The following is a 19,338-nucleotide window of genomic DNA, read 5'->3' on the forward strand; positions in this document are numbered from 1 at the left end:
TTCATGATCAGCGGCGCTCAGAGGATCCATAATGAACTCTGGTAACCCCGGCTTGATCAGTGGACTGGAAAATGTGGAGTACAGGATTTTTTTCCCTATCCATTTTCATTGAGTCCATTCCAAAATCCCTGATGTCATCTGGGAGACGATAGGGGGTGCTTTTTTCCACATCTGATCGCCGGCGGCTCTTGGGTATACTAGGGTAGGCTCGCGTGATGCAATATGATTTCAGATCGCAAAAAATAAAATACAAATAAATCCGAGAAATCTCGTGAGTGGCTTTCAACGTAACTATTATAAATCCGAGAAAACTCGTGAGTGGCAATCAAAGTGTTAACAGATTGCAGAATGGGTACAATACAGTACGGCTCAATACACACAATTGTTAAGGGGATGCAGACCAGAGAAAGACTTTCGTCTTGTTTACATCAGGGTCCCCCATTTTCAATTCATAATGAATTGTAAGTAAGGGGGCAACTTGCACCGTGCAATCCATTCTTTGTGGATCTAGCCCACAGTATTTCTGACACTGGGAATACATTCCCTGAGATTCATAGATGTCCCTAGAATCAGATACCAAGAACATGCAAATGGACCATATTAAAAAAAAAAGTCTGTAAATGTGTATTCTACATTCTTATGGAATGAATGAGATAAAAAAAATATATATTATAAAAAAATAAATAAAAAGATTTGTGATTAATTTTGAGTTAATTTTCATAATTCGATAATTTGCTGTGTAATTAATTAATCTAATTAACGCGATAAACTGACAGCCCTAATCTTAACACATTCAGCGCCAGATGTCTCTGTGGGCCGTATGGCCGTGTATGCCAGCGCTTTAATGAATGGGGCTACATGCCGGTGTTTGCAGGGCTAAAACTATATAAAATATCATAGCTATGGATATAAAACGATTGCCCATTTGACATTGAGTATCTATTGTTCAATTTGTGAAAAATAAATATTTTTTTTTATCCATACATTCCTGTTTTATACCGTGGTGAATATGAGTATAGTTTTAGAGTAATTCTGTGTAATCCCAGGAAACGCTGCTAAGCAGCATTTAGTGCATTTCACTAGAAACCGTGCCATTCCTCACCTGGATCAACAATCAATCTGAAATCAACGCTATATTATCGGTATTATGTTCAGGGTGTCCGCGGATCCTTAAAAAGTCTTAAATGTGTTTATCAACTATTAAGGCCTTAATTTGTCTTAAAATGTCTTAAATCCATCTTTCAGAGGTCTTAAAAAATGCCATAGACAGGAAAGATAAAATGCCATGGCATCTTATGTTTCATTATGAAATCTGGGGAAAAACGGTTAACGGGAGATAAAGTCAGACTTTTTATTTACGCAGACCGGTGTTCACCGGAATGGGGCGGAACCAACAGAGGTATGTTTGTCGGGAACTATTTCAGCAACGGAGTCTATAGCTAACGTTAGCAAGCACTAACGTTGCGTTTAGTTATGGGGAAGTGCACATTTTACGAGAACTGGCTCGACAACCCAGTGTTTGCATCATGGAACTATTTCAGCAACGGAGTCTATAGCTAATGTAGCCCCTTTTCGTGACTGTGATGCACGCCAATATGCTTTGGCCGTGCATCACAGTCACGAAAGGGGCTAACGTAACGTTAGCAGCGAAGCCTGCTGCAAACGCAGCAAAACAAGATTTTAAACTGGGGACGGTGGGAGTGAAAGCAGTCAAGTCGCACATGCTGAGCTCTAAGCATACCTCTATTAACAAAACCCGCCTGCAAACTAGTATTTCGCGTTTCTTTTCGGCCCCTGCAGCCTCCACCTCAGCTGCGCCATCTCAGGTACAGTAGGACTACCGGCAACTTGTCATGTATGTTGTGTATATGTCATGTATGTCACTATGAATTGAAAATGGGGGACCCTGATGTAAACGAGACAAACGTCTTTCTCTGGTCTGCATCCCCTTAACAATTGTGTGTATTGAGCTGTACTGTATTGCAGAGGTGGGACCAAGTCATTGTTTTGCAAGTCTCAAGTCAGTCTCAAGTCTTGGTACTCAAGTCCCGAGTCAAGTCCCAAGTCCAGACAGGCAAGTCCCGAGTCAAGTCCCAAGTCAAGACTGACAAGTCCCAAGTCGAGTCCCAAGTCCTAACCTTTGAGTTTCGAGTCCTAAACAAGTCATAATGCAAGCTTCACCAAATGTAGTACAATTTTAATTACCAGAGTAATAATATATTACATTTACACAATGTAATGCATGAATGTTATTTTTTTATTTGTATTTTATTACTTTCCAAATAAACTTCCATGGAAATACATGGGTAGCCATGAGAACAGTTGAAGAAAGCAGGAAGCTGGACCAGCACTCTCAGATTCAAAAGTTTTAATGGCAGCCTGCAACATACATGTTTCGGAACTTGTTGTGAAGGATCAGATTAAACCGAATATGTATATTTATTTATATATATATATTTAATTGTATTTGTATATCGTTTGATATCCCCTGTATATTCCTTGTACAATATGCATTGAATATCCCCGTTTCTACTAAACAGCCCATAATAGTTTCATTCTACCATTGGACGAGAACCTGGCGCCAGGTTGCCATACCCCTAGGTCCAAGTTCAATCGTGCCGCCTAACATGTCGAGGCAACCCCCGGTTCCGCGCAGTAATATGCCGGGCGAAATACGTGTGGTACTATTTGTTCATAGCGCATATATATATGGCGCTCGTAAAGTAGAACTTTCTTTTAGTCCAGTTCTTTACCCTCCAACAAAGTGACAGACGCAAAAGCCTCCCCACGAAGCACGTGCGGTGTAGTAGGGCCTACTTGGCCCAGAATAGTCATTGAGATATCGTGTAGATTAATAGTTGAATGGTCATAGTTTGGCACCATACCGTCGAGTTGGACGTATTCTATTAAGCTAATAATAGTCTATTTATGTATGGTGCATCGTTCGGTTCGAGTTCTACAGTTATCAGTACCCCCATCGTTCCTGACGTTATCTGGACGCTTATCCAGGCTGGTCAGACCCCTAGTGGTGATTGCATCCGAGGAGCTCCGGGTCAAGAGCGACTGGACCTGTATATTGGATTACTCTACCCGACGACGGCGAGCCTTCCACGGCTCTTGGATTATGCTTTGTGTGCTTTGGTTATTCCATGGATAAAGGCCAACACTGTCGAGTGTTGGAATTACCCCCCGGAGAGGACTACAGGTGAGGCGGCGCTCTACACGTGAGGTCGCACCACGTCTCTCCGTTGTGGACCGGCAGATACCGTTCCACAGAGGGTCCAGCTGTATTCGTCTGCGGCCCGAGGTTCTGTGGGCACTGGGTCTAAGACTTTGGATTCTCCCAAGACACCGTCGGCCAGATGGGATACCGCCAGCGGCTTCTCTAACCCCCCCCTCCTACTGTCTTACAACCAGCGGGACCCCCCCCCCCTTAGTGTATCCAGCTATAATCATTTAAAGTACCATCGCTATCGTTTCCTAAATATTCCAGGTTGTATACTTACTCCCTGCGCAATCAGAGATTGGACATTCAATGTTGATTTACCTACGAATACTCATTTGCCATAAAAGTGCATACTCAACATTTCAAATCATAAATGTAATTAAGTGAATGTTGTATACACCCTTTGCTGTATTAAATATTCGATTTGGTCCATTTGTGTTGGTTCGTTTCATCAGGTGGGAAAGTGTTCATCATACTTATATCTTGTACTGGGTGGCCAGAAGTTAAAGTACATGAGGTAGTGGTATTAAATATCATATCTAACAATACAGTCAGGGAATTGTACCCCTCAGCTACAATTGGTCCTTCGAGCCGGATGGTAACTAGTGTAATATTAATATAGTGTTATTAATATCGAAATGGCCTATGATGAACACTCCACGAAACGATCCTCCTAACCTAGAACGCCCGCGGCGCAGACGACAGACACCTCAGTACTTAGAGGCTTACACTGTCAGTCAACTACCTAGCCTTCGACAAACGGTAAACGTGGTAGAAGTAGAAAGTAAAATTATGTCCGACCTTAACGACCAGGTTTCCCCGACCACAGAGGCCCTAGTAGGTCCTAATGTAACTGACCAAGCCCACGGTGGGGACCAGGAGGGAATTGACATGCCTTTACCCCCCGCCACTACTAAAGAAGTAGTCCCCGACACGCCCCGGGAGGAAGACAACCCTACAGAGAGAGAACTCTGCACGGAAGAAGAAGAGGAGAGCGCCGAGGAACTAGAGCTCCAGGACTCCCCAACAAGTACCCCCAGGAGCGGTTCACGCAGGAGCGGCTCACCTCCACTACCGCCTTCCCCCAGCGAAGCGGAGAGGATACTACAACAGGCGTTCCTCGTCAGCCTGACAGCCTCTACCGAACGCGATCGGCTCCAAGCACAGACGCTTAGCGAGCGCGAACGTCTCCAAGCCCAGGCGACCAGCGAGCGCGAACACCTCCAAGCACAGCAACGGAGCGAAGAACAGCGCACAAGTCTGGAGATGAGACGCTTCCAGATGGAAGAGAATATGGCAAGAGACCGGGCCGACGCCCAGCGCGCCGCTGCCGGTGCCCAAAGAGAAACAGAGCGCGCCGCCGCCCAGCGCGCCGCTGCCGGTGCCCAAAGAGACGCAGAGCGCGACAGACTACAAGCGCAACTAATAGAGCAGCTGATCAAAAGGACAACTCCCTCTCCCTCCGCCAGGGGCTCAAGGAACTCGTCGAGACAGCAGTCAAGAGCAGCGTCACCGCAACGAGCAAGCGACCCTGAACTTGACCAACAGACCGAGTCTAGACCCCCCGCAGACCCCCTTCCCATACCGGTCCAAGCGAGACCCAGCTACAAGGAAGGAGCGGCCTACACTGCGGAGAAGCTAAATAAACGATTACAAGATCTGGAAGATTTGATAGAAGAAGAAGAGGGAGAAGAGGAGAACCAAGCCCGACGACAGCACAGTACTCCACCGGACCAGGAGGTCCCATACAGTCCAGGCTATACCCCCGCGGCGCTGCGCTACAGACCCCCGACTCTATTTACGGGTGAGCACGACGCACGACCAGCCCCGAGGAACAGTACCTGGACCAGCGGGCCATGGTACCCTGCCAGTACCAGCCCACAGCGAGGCGCAAGAGGGGACTCGCCCAGGAGGTCTCTCCCCCAACGCTCGCCGATGTATCAGCCATCCACAGCGTCATACAACGCCACGCCGTCATTCCCAGACTTCGCCTATGAGAGTCGAGCACAGTACACGGAGCTCCGGATGTGCTTAGAGACAATGATGGTGGATGTCGCTGATGAACGCCACAAGTATGCAATATTATTGAAGCACCTGAAAGTACCGCGAGCGCACAATATAGCGCTAGCCTATGCTACCTCCTCGACCCCATACACAGCGGCCCTTGCAGCGCTGGATCAAAGATATGGACGTATATGGGATTACGTAATCCAGGAGATAAGGCATATTGACCGCCTACCCCCAGCCACAGACAATCGCTCACTAGACGACCTGTCAATCAAAGTGCAGTCCCTGGTGGGGATGCTGGGAGCTCAACGGGAGAAGGGCAGGCATGAGCTGTACGCCAACTCTAACGTTGAGAGGATTTTGGAGAAGCTGCCACCCGCAAGACGGGAGCGCTTTCGGCGGCAGAGGGACTACCGAGATCCCGACGGCCCCGAGCCATCCCTCCTTGATCTGGCCGACTTCCTGGCGAGAGAGGTCAGCAGCTTACGACTGGACACCTTCGGGCGGAGCACGCCAAGCTCCAGAGAGGGACCCAGGAGAATAAGTGATGGAAGAAGATCGGTGACTGTCATGCACCAATCAGAGTCAGTACCGAGCAGTAAGAGTCACAGCACCCCCTCGAGAAAGGAGAAGTGGAAGATAGCGTGTCCCTACTGTGAGAAAGAACACTGGCTGTCACAATGTGACTCATTCACAAAGATGAATGCAGAAGAAGTGAGCCAATGGATAAAGTCCAACCGGTGCTGTTATCGATGTGCGCGGCCCCACATGGCAGCCGAATGCCGCCTAAAGAAAAGGTGCAGCCGGTGCGATGGAGCCCATCTAGATATACTACACGATAGTAACGGAAGACGGCCTATACCTGCACCACGGAGCGGCACCAAGGCAAGTGTCATGTACATTGACCCCGCCAGCAGCAACGGAGCTCAAGTGCTCTTAAAGGTAGTCCGTGTGACATTGAGCTACCAGGATAAAGTCATGGACACTTACGCCGTCCTTGATGACGGGTCAGAGAAGACCCTTCTGCTCGCCTCCGCTGCGACTCAACTGGGACTGCGGGGGAGCAAGAACGAAATGACGATTCGGACAATAAGAAGAGATTTAAAGACGATAAAGGGCGAGAATGTCTCCTTCACTATCGCAGCCAACGGGCAGCCAGAGCGACGGTACAAGATCACAAATGCTTTCACCAGCCAAGAAATAGGACTCTCGCAGTACACCTACCCTGTCACCAAGTTGATGGATAAATATGTGCACCTGCGCCAATTACCTATCCCGCTCATAGACGGCGCTACCCCGACCCTGTTGATAGGCTCCGACCATGCAGAACTCATAGTCCCGATTGACCGGGTCCATACAGGTCCCCGGGGCTGTCCTGCAGCAGTCGAGACCCGCCTAGGATGGACATTGCAAGGCCCCCTCGCTAAATCTCTCAACCGAACCGCAGCCACTAGCTGCTTCCACTCCAGAACGACAGAAGAAGACACCACTCTCCTGCAGCATGTCGAGAGGCTATGGACCCTAGAGACAATGCCCTTTAAGAACGAAAAGAAAGACATTCGCTCTAAAGAAGACATTTACGCCATCCACCTACTCGAGCAGGGGACAAAGAGAGTCACAGTCGGCGGAGTGATGAGATACGCAACTCCACTCCTGAGGCGAGAGGGAATGCCCCCCTTTCACGCAAAGAAAGACGCCACGGAGCGCTATCTACTGAACACAGAGCGGCGCCTAGCCAAAGACCCCGCTCAACAGAGTGTGTACCGAGCTGAGATTGAGAAGCTAATCACAGCGGGACACGTAACAAAGATTGACATTAAAGAGGCCGATCAGACGACCGAATCATGGTACGTGCCGCATCACAAGGTCCATCACAATGGCAAGGATCGCATTGTGTTTAACTGCAGCTACCAGATCGGATCCCAAAATCTGAATAAAGAGCTCTTGCCCGGCCCCACACTCGGCCCCTCCCTACTAGGCGTGCTACTGCGCTTCCGCCAGGACAAGGTGGCTATAAGCGGGGATATCAAAGGGATGTTCTTGCAAGTGAGACTAGTAGAGGAGGACAAGCCTCTGCTACGGTTCCTATGGAGAGAGAAGATCGGAGATGAGAACCCATCCATCTACCAGTGGGAAGTACTCCCCTTCGGAACCACATGCAGCCCGTGCTGTGCTACATTTGCACTACAGAGACACGTCACAGAGGACCCAGCAGCAGATGAAGAGGTCCAACACAGTGTGAAGAACAGTTTCTACGTAGACAACTGTCTACAAAGCGTCTCGACTCAAGAAGAAGCCGAGGCTCTCCTAATCAAGTTACGCGCCTCCCTAATCAAAGGAGGCTTTGATCTCAGGCAGTGGGCCAGCAGTGACCCGCACGTATTGCGCAGCCTCTCCTCCGCAGACAAGGCTGCCAGCAGCGAGACCTGGATGGCGACAATCCCAGGAGAAGCCCAAGAAATGACACTAGGATTAGTCTGGCGCTTCAAAACAGACTCACTCCACTATAGACACAAACCCTTGGCTACAGAGCAAGGAAGGTCGGCGGCGATACCGACCACCAGACGGAGTGTGTACAGAACACTCGCCAGACAATATGACCCGCTGGGATGTATTCTACCTTACACCACCAGGGCAAAGATGATTGTACGAGCACTATGGGACAAGGACCAGGGCTGGGACGACCCAATACCCGCACACCTTGCCTCAACATGGAGAGAGTGGGAGACGGAACTCCGCTCACTCCCAGGTGTCAATATACGCCGCAGCTACTTCCCATCCACAGTGAGGCCAGAGACATGCGAGATTGAGCTACACGTCTTCAGCGATGCCTCCGAAGTAGCCTACGGATCGGTTGCTTATTTGCGTGCCCAAGAGATGGGAGGAGAGATACACACTGCTTTCATACTGGCCCGCTCAAGGATAGCCCCACGTAAGCAACAATCTATCCCACGTCTAGAGCTCTGCGCAGCCCTTGCAGGAGCGCATCTAGCCACGTTAATCCAACGTGAACTCACCATTCCGGTGCATAGAACAATCTTGTGGTCAGATTCCACGACAGTACGCACATGGATTAAGTCTGATTCATGCAGATACAAAGTCTTCGTGGGAGTCAGAGTCACCGAGATTCAGGAACTAACAGAAGAAGCAAGCTGGAGGTATGTGGATACCAAACACAACCCAGCTGACGTCATCACCCGGGGAATGTCCCTGGATGACCTAACCCGTCGCAACATCTACAGTGACGGACCAGCATTCCTCCAGCTCCCGGAAGGAGATTGGCCTACGCCCACCCCGAGGGAAGCAAGTAGCGAGGAGGCTGAGAACAAGAAGCCTATGTTCTGTGGACTGAGCACTGTCGCCTCCACAGACCCGAACATAGATGACTGCATTACCCTAGAGAGTGCGCAACAAAGGACATTCCTGCGGCACCACCCAGAGATTCAGTCCACCACTGACATGTCAGCAGCTGACTACGAAGAAGCAGAACTTCTTCTACTACAACGAGCCCAGAGAGACTCGTTCCCCGATGAGCTAGACTGTCTACAGGGAGGAAACCCCGTCCCATCAGACAGCAGACTGATTCACCTGGCACCAGAGAGTGACGCACATAATCTCATCAGAGTGGGTGGTCGCCTGCGGAGAGCCCCCGATCTACCAGATGACATTAAGCACCCGATCGTCTTGAACAGCCGACACAAGGTCACAGAGCTGATCATAAAGAAATACGACGAGGATGTGCACCACGCAGGAGCAGAGAGAGTCTTCGCGGAGATCAGACGTCGTTATTGGATATTACATGGGAGAGAAGCAGTACGGCGCTTCCAGCGAACCTGTCTAGACTGCCGTAAGTGGCGCGCGCAGCCCAGCATACCACGGATGGCTGACCTACCCCCCTGTCGCCTCCGAATCGGCGACAAGCCATTCCACTCCACAGGCATGGACTGTTTTGGCCCGTTGTATATAAAGAGAGGAAGAGGCACCGAGAAGCGGTGGGGTATTGTATTCAAATGCATGACCACCAGAGCGATACATATCGAGCTCCTTCCGACCATGAGCACAGACTCATTCCTTATGGCCTTCCGGAGATTCATATCACGGAAAGGACAACCGTCTACATTGTTGTCTGATCACGGGACCAACTTCAAAGGCGGAGAAAGAGAGCTGAGAGAGAGCTTCCAAGCTATGGGCCCAGAACTTAAGACCCAGCTCGCTCCAGCCCAGGTTGACTTCCAGTTTAATCCCCCGAACGCACCCCACTTCGGTGGAACCTGGGAACGAGAAGTACGTTCTATAAAGACAGCCCTGTATGCCGTACTCTGAGCCCAGACTGTGGCAGAGGAAGTCCTAATGACAGTCCTCACGGAGATCGAGGGAGTATTGAACTCAAAGCCCCTCGGTTACGTCTCCAGTGATGTAGCAGATGTCGACCCAGTCACCCCCAACACACTCCTAATGGGGCGGCTGGACCCCGCGCTACCCCAGACAATGTACAGGCCCGAAGAAGCGAACGGCCGAAGAATGTGGAGGTACAGCCAAGTACTAGCTGACAAGTTTTGGAGCAGCTTCCTACTTCACTACCTACCGTCTCTACAGACCCGCCAGAAGTGGGTAAAAGAGAGAGACAATTTGACAGAAGGAACAGTCGTCATGATAGTTGACCAGTCACTCCCCAGAGCTATGTGGCCGGCTGGCCGCGTAAGCAAAGTGATCACCGGTGCCGATGGCAAGGTCCGAGCAGCTGAAGTACTCGTCCAAGGGCGCACCTACACACGGCCCGTGGCGAGGCTCATAGAACTGCCCCGACTCCCAGATACTATCGATGATGACCATGACCCTATGACTTTGTGAGTTGACTGACCTTACAGCGGACCTTGAGTGGAAGACAGTGCGGTTAATCTGTCTCTGCTTAGCTAATTAGGGGGCGGCTGTTGTGAAGGATCAGATTAAACCGAATATGTATATTTATTTATATATATATATTTAATTGTATTTGTATATCGTTTGATATCCCCTGTATATTCCTTGTACAATATGCATTGAATATCCCGTTTCTACTAAACAGCCCATAATAGTTTCATTCTACCATTGGACGAGAACCTGGTGCCAGGTTGCCATACCCCTAGGTCCAAGTTCAATCGTGCCGCCTAACATGTCGAGGCAACCCCCGGTTCCGCGCAGTAATATGCCGGGCGAAATACGTGTGGTACTATTTGTTCATAGCGCATATATATATGGCGCTCGTAAAGTAGAACTTTCTTTTAGTCCAGTTCTTTACCCTCCAACAAAGTGACAGACGCAAAAGCCTCCCCACGAAGCACGTGCGGTGTAGTAGGGCCTACTTGGCCCAGAATAGGCATTGAGATATCGTGTAGATTAATAGTTGAATGGTCATAGTTTGGCACCATACCGTCGAGTTGGACGTATTCTATTAAGCTAATAATAGTCTATTTATGTATGGTGCATCGTTCGGTTCGAGTTCTACAGTTATCAGTACCCCCATCGTTCCTGACGTTATCTGGACGCTTATCCAGGCTGGTCAGACCCCTAGTGGTGATTGCATCCGAGGAGCTCCGGGTCAAGAGCGACTGGACCTGTATATTGGATTACTCTACCCGACGACGGCGAGCCTTCCACGGCTCTTGGATTATGCTTTGTGTGCTTTGGTTATTCCATGGATAAAGGCCAACACTGTCGAGTGTTGGAATTACCCCCCGGAGAGGACTACAGGTGAGGCGGCGCTCTACACGTGAGGTCGCACCACGTCTCTCCGTTGTGGACCGGCAGATACCGTTCCACAGAGGGTCCAGCTGTATTCGTCTGCGGCCCGAGGTTCTGTGGGCACTGGGTCTAAGACTTTGGATTCTCCCAAGACACCGTCGGCCAGATGGGATACCGCCAGCGGCTTCTCTAACCCCCCCCCTCCTACTGTCTTACAACCAGCGGGACCCCCCCCCCCCCCTTAGTGTATCCAGCTATAATCATTTAAAGTACCATCGCTATCGTTTCCTAAATATTCCAGGTTGTATACTTACTCCCTGCGCAATCAGAGATTGGACATTCAATGTTGATTTACCTACGAATACTCATTTGCCATAAAAGTGCATACTCAACATTTCAAATCATAAATGTAATTAAGTGAATGTTGTATACACCCTTTGCTGTATTAAATATTCGATTTGGTCCATTTGTGTTGGTTCGTTTCATCAGGTGGGAAAGTGTTCATCATACTTATATCTTGTACTGGGTGGCCAGAAGTTAAAGTACATGAGGTAGTGGTATTAAATATCATATCTAACGATACAGTCAGGGAATTGTACCCCTCAGCTACAGAACTGATTTGTTACTACTAGCAGTGTTCAATGTGACAAAATGGTGGTTATATACCGGGGTAGGCAGGAAATGACATCAAAACACAGGTGTGCCTGGGATTGCTGGTCAACTAAAGTCTATTCCTAAATACAAAATATACATATATACCAAAATTACAAAATTACCAGAAACAAAATACATCTTGCCCCTAGTTTCTAGGGCTAAATAGATAAGCCCCTTACCGTATTTACAAAACAAAAATTCTCATATGAGCAACCTTGGAAAACCATACCTCATACATAAAAACAATCATAATTAATCATGAAAAAATAATAATGATGGTGCAAGGCACTTAAAGGAAACAGGTTAACACGTTCTCTTCATTCATTCCCCTTGGTTCAATGCAATTGAACAAATGAATATAATAACATTCACGTTGTAATAATAACTTGTGCCTGTCTCCCCCTCTAGAGGGCCTGTGGACTAACTCGAGTCCCATGTATTTGAGATCATTAACGGCATGTTTGCATTTAGAAAAATGTCTAGCTACCGAAGACTTGACATCTGAATTTCTAACTGAACATTTATGTTCACTGATTCTCGATTTAAAATCTCTTGTTGTTTTACCCACATAAGAAAAATTACACAGACATTTCAGCAGATACACCAGATTTGAGGAATTACACGTAATACGTCCTTTAACGGGTATACGTTTGGCCGTTATTGGGTGTGTGTAGAATTTATCTTTGATCATGCCTTGACATTGTACACAGGCTTGACAGGGGAAATTACCATCTGGGATGTTGGACATAAAATGAGTGGGAAAATCAGTTTTGACTAGAAGATTAGAAAGATTCGCTTGTCTTTTATAAAAAATGAGAACATCAATATGACAACAAAATAAAACTGTCATATAGGCTAATTACAATCATTTAGTCAAAGGTCTGTTAAAACAAGTGTGACTGAACTTAATAAAAAAAACAAGTAGTGCAAACAAAGAAGCAGCATTTTATCTTATTTTCCTAATAAAATGTATTTTCATTCAAAATGTATCAATGAACCCCCCCCCCCCCATACCACACTAACCAACTCCTATTTTCTCTGTCCCTCTTTCTCTAATGATATACTCTAGACACCTAAAACAAATTCCTGCCATAAAGTTACATTTATTATAAGGCACATCAAAAAACTGCTACTGACCTTCAAGTAGGCCTCCAATTTCAACACCGGCCTGAAATGTATGAGAAAAAGCATGCAGATCCCAGATAACCTGATTCATGGAGACTGTGTGTGTACATTTCAAACTGCATGCAAATAAAGCCACGCACAGCAATTAACTCTATTTAAAACACTATATACAAAACCATGCAACATAAAATAACCACAGCAAACCAAAAGGGTATAAATGAAATACCCACAGCAAAACAATAAAAAAATAAATATAGGCAAACAATTAAAGCCATACGTATGCCGTGTGACATGGAGTCATTATGATGAGGTTTGCTGATGATAAACTCAGGTAAACACTGTATGTAACACAGTCTGTCTTAACCTCACACACATTACAGGCCTGTGTGTGTGTGTGGAAAAGATAAAATGCTGCTTCTTTGTTTGCACTACTTGTTTTTTTTATTAAGTTCAGTCATACTTGTTTTAACAGACCTTTGACTAAATTATTGTAATTAGTAATTACAATCATTTAGTAAAAAGGTCTGTTAAAACAAGTGTGACTGAACTTAATAAAAAAAACAAGTAGTGCAAACAAAGAAGCAGCATTTTATCTTATTTTCCAAATAAAATGTATTTTCATTCAAAAGGTATCAATGAACCCCCCCCCCATACCACACTAACCAACTCCTATTTTCTCTGTCCCTCTTTCTCTAATGATATACTCTAGACACCTAAAACAAATTCCTGCCATAAAGTTACATTTATTATAAGGCACATCAAAAAAACTGCTACTGACCTTCAAGTAGGCCTCCAATTGTATGAGAAAAAGCATGCAGATCCCAGATAACCTGATTCATGGAGACTGTGTGTGTACATTTCAAACTGCATGCAAATAAAGCCACGCACAGCAATGAACTCTATTTAAAACACTATATACAAAACCATGCAACATAAAATAACCACAGCAAACCAAAAGGGTATAAATGAAATACCCACAGCAAAACAATAAAAAAATAAATATAGGCAAACAATTAAAGCCATACGTATGCCGTGTGACATGGAGTCATTATGATGAGGTTTGCTGATGATAAACTCAGGTAAACACTGTATGTAACACAGTCTGTCTTAACCTCAGACACATTACAGGCCTGTGTGTGTGTGTGGAAAAGATAAAATGCTGCTTCTTTGTTTGCACTACTTGTTTTTTTTATTAAGTTCAGTCATACTTGTTTTAACAGACCTTTGACTAAATTATTGTAATTAGTAATTACAATCATTTAGTAAAAAGGTCTGTTAAAACAAGTGTGACTGAACTTAATAAAAAAAACAAGTAGTGCAAACAAAGAAGCAGCATTTTATCTTATTTTCCAAATAAAATGTATTTTCATTCAAAAGGTATCAATGAACCCCCCCCCCCCCCATACCACACTAACCAACTCCTATTTTCTCTGTCCCTCTTTCTCTAATGATATACTCTAGACACCTAAAACAAATTCCTGCCATAAAGTTACATTTATTATAAGGCACATCAAAAAAACTGCTACTGACCTTCAAGTAGGCCTCCAATTGTATGAGAAAAAGCATGCAGATCCCAGATAACCTGATTCATGGAGACTGTGTGTGTACATTTCAAACTGCATGCAAATAAAGCCACGCACAGCAATTAACTCTATTTAAAACACTATATACAAAACCATGCAACATAAAATAACCACAGCAAACCAAAAGGGTATAAATGAAATACCCACAGCAAAACAATAAAAAAAAAATATAGGCAAACAATTAAAGCCATACGTATGCCGTGTGACATGGAGTCATGATGATGAGGTTTGCTGATGATAAACTCAGGTAAACACTGTAAACACTGTATGTAACACAGTCTGTCTTAACCTCACACACATTACAGGCCTGTGTGTGTGTGTGTGTGTGTGTGGGTGTGTGTGTGTGGGGGAAGGGTTGTGCTTTTTCTGTTATCCTAGGACCTAGCATTGCATTTGCAAAAGACCAAATTGGCCAAAAGTCTGTCACTCATTTGTGCACGATGGGGCCGCAGTATGATGCCACCATGGCTGAAAACCTGCTCCACCGGAGCACTGGAGGCAGGCACTGCCAAGACCCTGATGGCCACTCGGAACAGTGAAGGAAGAGTCCTCATGTTCATTGCCCAGAACAAGAGGGCGTTCTGTCCTTCGGATATGTCAAAGTAGTGACTTAGCTGTAGTGCTGGAGTGGTCCCAACATCCTTCTTCTGCCTCTTATGGTATGCAGCAAACAGGCCTCCCACTTGTCCACGGGTCTGGTCCTCTCGCTCTCCCTCATCCTCATCAACACGAGGCACAGGTGGCTCAGTCTCTGCAGCATCACGCAGGATCAGTTCTGGCAAAACATGTAAAAGCATAGCAGAAACAAAAGAGCCCTTATTACTATTAAGAGTGTTGGTGATGCAGTGGGTTAAACTTAAAAGTATTATTGTTGCAGTCCTTTAGTTTATAATATCATAATTCATAATCAAATTATGAGGGGAAAAAAGTTACATTAAACTCAATAACACTTACCTTTCACTGTTTGTGCCACCTCTGCTTTGACCTCATGATTGACCAGCACATGGTGCTCCACCCACATCAGAGAAAAGGCTGGATCCAAGGCCGCTGCTTTGAGGTAGACTGGATCTGAAAAGGGGGCAGTGATTCCATCTTGTGTCCTGGCCATTTTCACATTGATGAAGATTCCAAGAAATCTTTTGTTCAGGGATGCCTGGAGACTTCTGACCAGGCCGCTCAGGAAACAGGCTTTAGGCTTCAGCTTCTCAAGGTGGTGATTCAGGGACAGGATAGATGGAACAACCGCACTGATTGTGACTATCTTCTCCCCCTGTGTCAAATCTGTTGCTTCTCCAAACGGCTTCAGGATGTCCACCGCCTCCTTCAACAGATTCCACTCCCGTGCTGTGAACAACAACTCCTTGTGGCCAGCCTGTTCTACAACACGACAGAGCTTTAGATGATCACATTGGAGAACTGCCTTCACTTGTCTCAGTGTTGAGTTCCATCTTGTGTTGACAGCAGCAGGGATGCCTCTTTCCCCAAACTCAGCCTCAAACACATCTTTGAATGTTGTGCTTGTGTGCAGCAGTGAGCTGAGTTTTGATAACTTTGAAAGAGAAGGAGTCATCACTTTAGTTTCTTTCAAACCATCTCCCACAACCAGCTGGAGAGTGTGGGCAAAACACTGCAAGCGTTGTTTTTTTGCCATAGCTGCATCTACGGTTTGCTGATCCTCCAGGGTTAGGTCATTCCAGAGCTCTGGGTCATCAAGATGATCGTCGTCATGTACTTCATCTTCTTGTTCAGTGGGGAAGCACACTGTGAATGCTTTCCGCATGTTGGCGGCATTGTCACTAATAATATAGTCCAATTTGTCTTTGATGTTGTACTCATCACATATAGCCTCAAATTGCTCACAGATTCTTTCGGCTGTGTGTGAGCCTTTGAAGCGGTCGCAGGCCAAGAGATTGGACTTTAGCTGTATCCTCTCTGCATCTTTCTCGGTCCAGTGCACAGTGACCCCAAGGAACCCCCTCATCTTTCGGTCGGACCAAATGTCCACTGTGACTGAAACATGGTCTGTGTTGCTCAACTGAGTTTTAAGTTTTGAACGTCTCTCTGCAGCGACGTTCTCCACTTTTGATGTCAATGTTCTGCGACACACTGGGCTGTACTTACTGTCAACTACTGTCAGAAAGTGCCGAAAACTCTTGTTTTCCACAATAGACAGGGGCAAGTTGCAATCAATAACCAAGTCGGACAGTATTGCATTGGTGATGGCTTTCTGCTGTGGATGATTCATGCTATACTGCCCTACACGGATCCCCATGAACTGGGAGATTGAAGGCTGTTGTGGTTCATCTGGGATGCTCTTGTTCATCTGGTATTCTTCAAATCTGTAAGAGGTAAGCATATTAAACAGATGTCAGAATGTGTACATGTAACCTGTGATCTCTCTCTTGTAATGTGATACTGAAGTGCATACATTGTCTACACTGGCTTCCTTGATTCTAAACATGTCCAGAACATACTAGTTTAAATGCTTCATTCAATGATAATCTGACAAAATTGTACAATTATTAAAATGATAATACTTTTAATACTTTTATTAATATTAATTAGGCTACTGCTGGCCATTCATCAAGCGAGACATTGCTGATTGTTTGTATTTTATAAGACAAGACTACAGCAGCCGTTGTGAAAATTGTATTAATAGATTGCAGAATGGGTACAATACAGTACAGCTCAATACATACAATTGTTAAGGGGATGCAGACCAGAGAAAGACTTTAGTCTTGTTTACATCAGGGTCCCCCATTTTCAATTCATCATTACATTTATGACATACACAACATACAGATAGACAGTACTGCTACATTTATGACATACCAGATTTACAAATACAGTACTGTTTGTGATACAAAAAGAGTCTAAAAAAAGTGTGATACATTTATGAAGAGTGTGATGACGTTAGCATGTTTGCCATGTTACGTTGTCGATGGCTCATTGATTTAACTGTAGCTACTAGCTAGCAAGCCAAGTTACTTATCATAAATGTCATGATGAATTGAAAATGGGGGACCCTGATGTAAACAAGACGAAAGTATTTCTCTGGTCTGCATCCCCTTAACAAATTGTGTGTATTGAGCTGTACTGTATTGTACCCATTCTGCAATCTGTTAAATAAAGTTCTCATTCACTTACCGATCTTTGTGAAGCTTTAAGTGTCGAACGAAGTTGGACGTTGTTGCGTCTCCGTCTGTGATCCTCGAACCGCACGTTTTGCATACTGCAATTCGTTTTTTGTTTATCACGGAATAGTTTTTATATCCAAACGCAACAATCCTGGGTAGCATTTTACGTTTCCAACTGGATGCGCCATTCTGAATGAGTGAACTCAGCTGTGTTTTATTTCCTGATTGTGGATCGCTCGCGCAACGTGATTGGTCGGATTTTTTCAAAACAAAGTGGATCTGGGAAATGAAGTGTGGATTCGCGCAAAATGAATTAATATATATATACATTTAATAACGTTAATTTTTAATCGTTGGGCATGGGGGGAGGTATCAAGTCTTTTCAAGTCAAAAGGCTCAAGTCCAAGTGAAGTCACAAGTCATTGGTTTTAAAGTCCAAGTCAAAGTCTTTTTTGTTTTGGTCAAGTCAAGTCTAAAGTCATCAAATTCGTGACTCGAGTCTGACTCGAGTCCAAGTCATGTGACTCGAGTCCACACCTCTGCTGTATTGTACCCATTCTGCAATATTGTTAAATAAAGTTTTCATTCATTCATTCAACCTATTAATACTATATCTATATCTGTACATGTATCTTACTTACTCTTAGTTACGCTGCTGGCTGGCTAGTACGACTTCAATGAATGAGAACTTTATTAACAGATTGCAGAATGGGTACAATACAGTACGGCTCAATACACAATTGTTAAGGGGATGCAGACCAGAGAAAGACGTTTGTCTTGTTTACATCAGGGTCCCCCATTTTCAATTCATAGTGACATTTATGACATACACAACTGAACATACTGTATGTGACATCATGACATTTATGACATAGGGACATACATGACATACAGGTATATATAGTACTGTTACATTTGTGACATATACGATATGCAAATATACAGTACTGTTACCCAGAGATCCTAACAGAAAATATATACATATGATGGGGAGGAGACTGTACATTAGGAGGGGGTGGGTGGGTGGGAAAAAATACATACGGTGGGGAGGAGACTGTCCATTAGGAGAGGGTGGGTGGGTGTCTTAGTGTCTTTATACCTGTATCACTGTACACATTAATTAATACTACTCTAATACAGCTCTGTACATGCATCTGCTTAGCACTATTACTCAATAGTAGTACTAATGAATATATGCTATATACCCAGTTTAATCACCTGTACATTGTATATTACTTTTGCACTTTACTGTTACAGTTGCACTCTGGTTGAAGGCCAAGCTTCTTTTCGTTGTACTGTACAACTACTAAGTGCTTTTGAATGGCAATACATTTGAATCTAATCTAATCTGTTCTAATGGAGGAAGTGGCAGCAAAACCCCTGAAGAGAGAGACATAGAAAGAGAGGGACGGCAGTCTGCCAGTGAGGTGACTTCTGACATGAGAGAGAGACAGAGAGAGACAGGAGAGAGAGAGGGACGGCAGTCTGCCAGCGAGGTGACTTCTGACATGAGAGAGGGACGGCAGTCTGCCAGCGAGGTGACTTCTGACATAAAGAGAAACGGAGAGATATTTATGTTTGTCACTCCTTCGTTTCATCCAATCCAGTTACTCCTTTATGTTTTAATAAACATCTTTGGACCAATGTGTCCCTAAACTTAAACTAATTGGTGTCGTTGTGTGATTTTTGCCATTTTGTTATTGTGAAATTGGTATTAAATTTCATTCTGAGTGGCATTAAAAAGTATTAAAAAGTCTTAAATCTGACTGGGCTAAACCTGCAGATACCCTGTATGTTTCATCATGCATGCATGAAAAGGTGGGGGGGGTTCTATGCTTCGATCGTCACTAACGGCATACGTTGTGGAGTAACGTTACAGGACACG

The 19,338-nt window shown here is 45.3% G+C and overlaps 1 protein-coding gene across 1 annotated transcript in view; it reads left to right on the forward strand.

Annotated features, from left to right (window-relative positions):
* The window catches only part of LOC311229090 (uncharacterized protein), a 111,418-nt gene that overhangs the window by 85,071 nt on the left and 7,009 nt on the right, over positions 1-19,338 (forward strand). The gene's annotated exons all lie outside the window — the stretch shown is intronic.

The sequence above is a fragment of the Notolepis coatsorum genome (assembly GCF_963971535.1).
Source record: "Notolepis coatsorum genome assembly, chromosome: 5".
NCBI classification, from domain to species: domain Eukaryota; kingdom Metazoa; phylum Chordata; class Actinopteri; order Aulopiformes; family Paralepididae; genus Notolepis; species Notolepis coatsorum.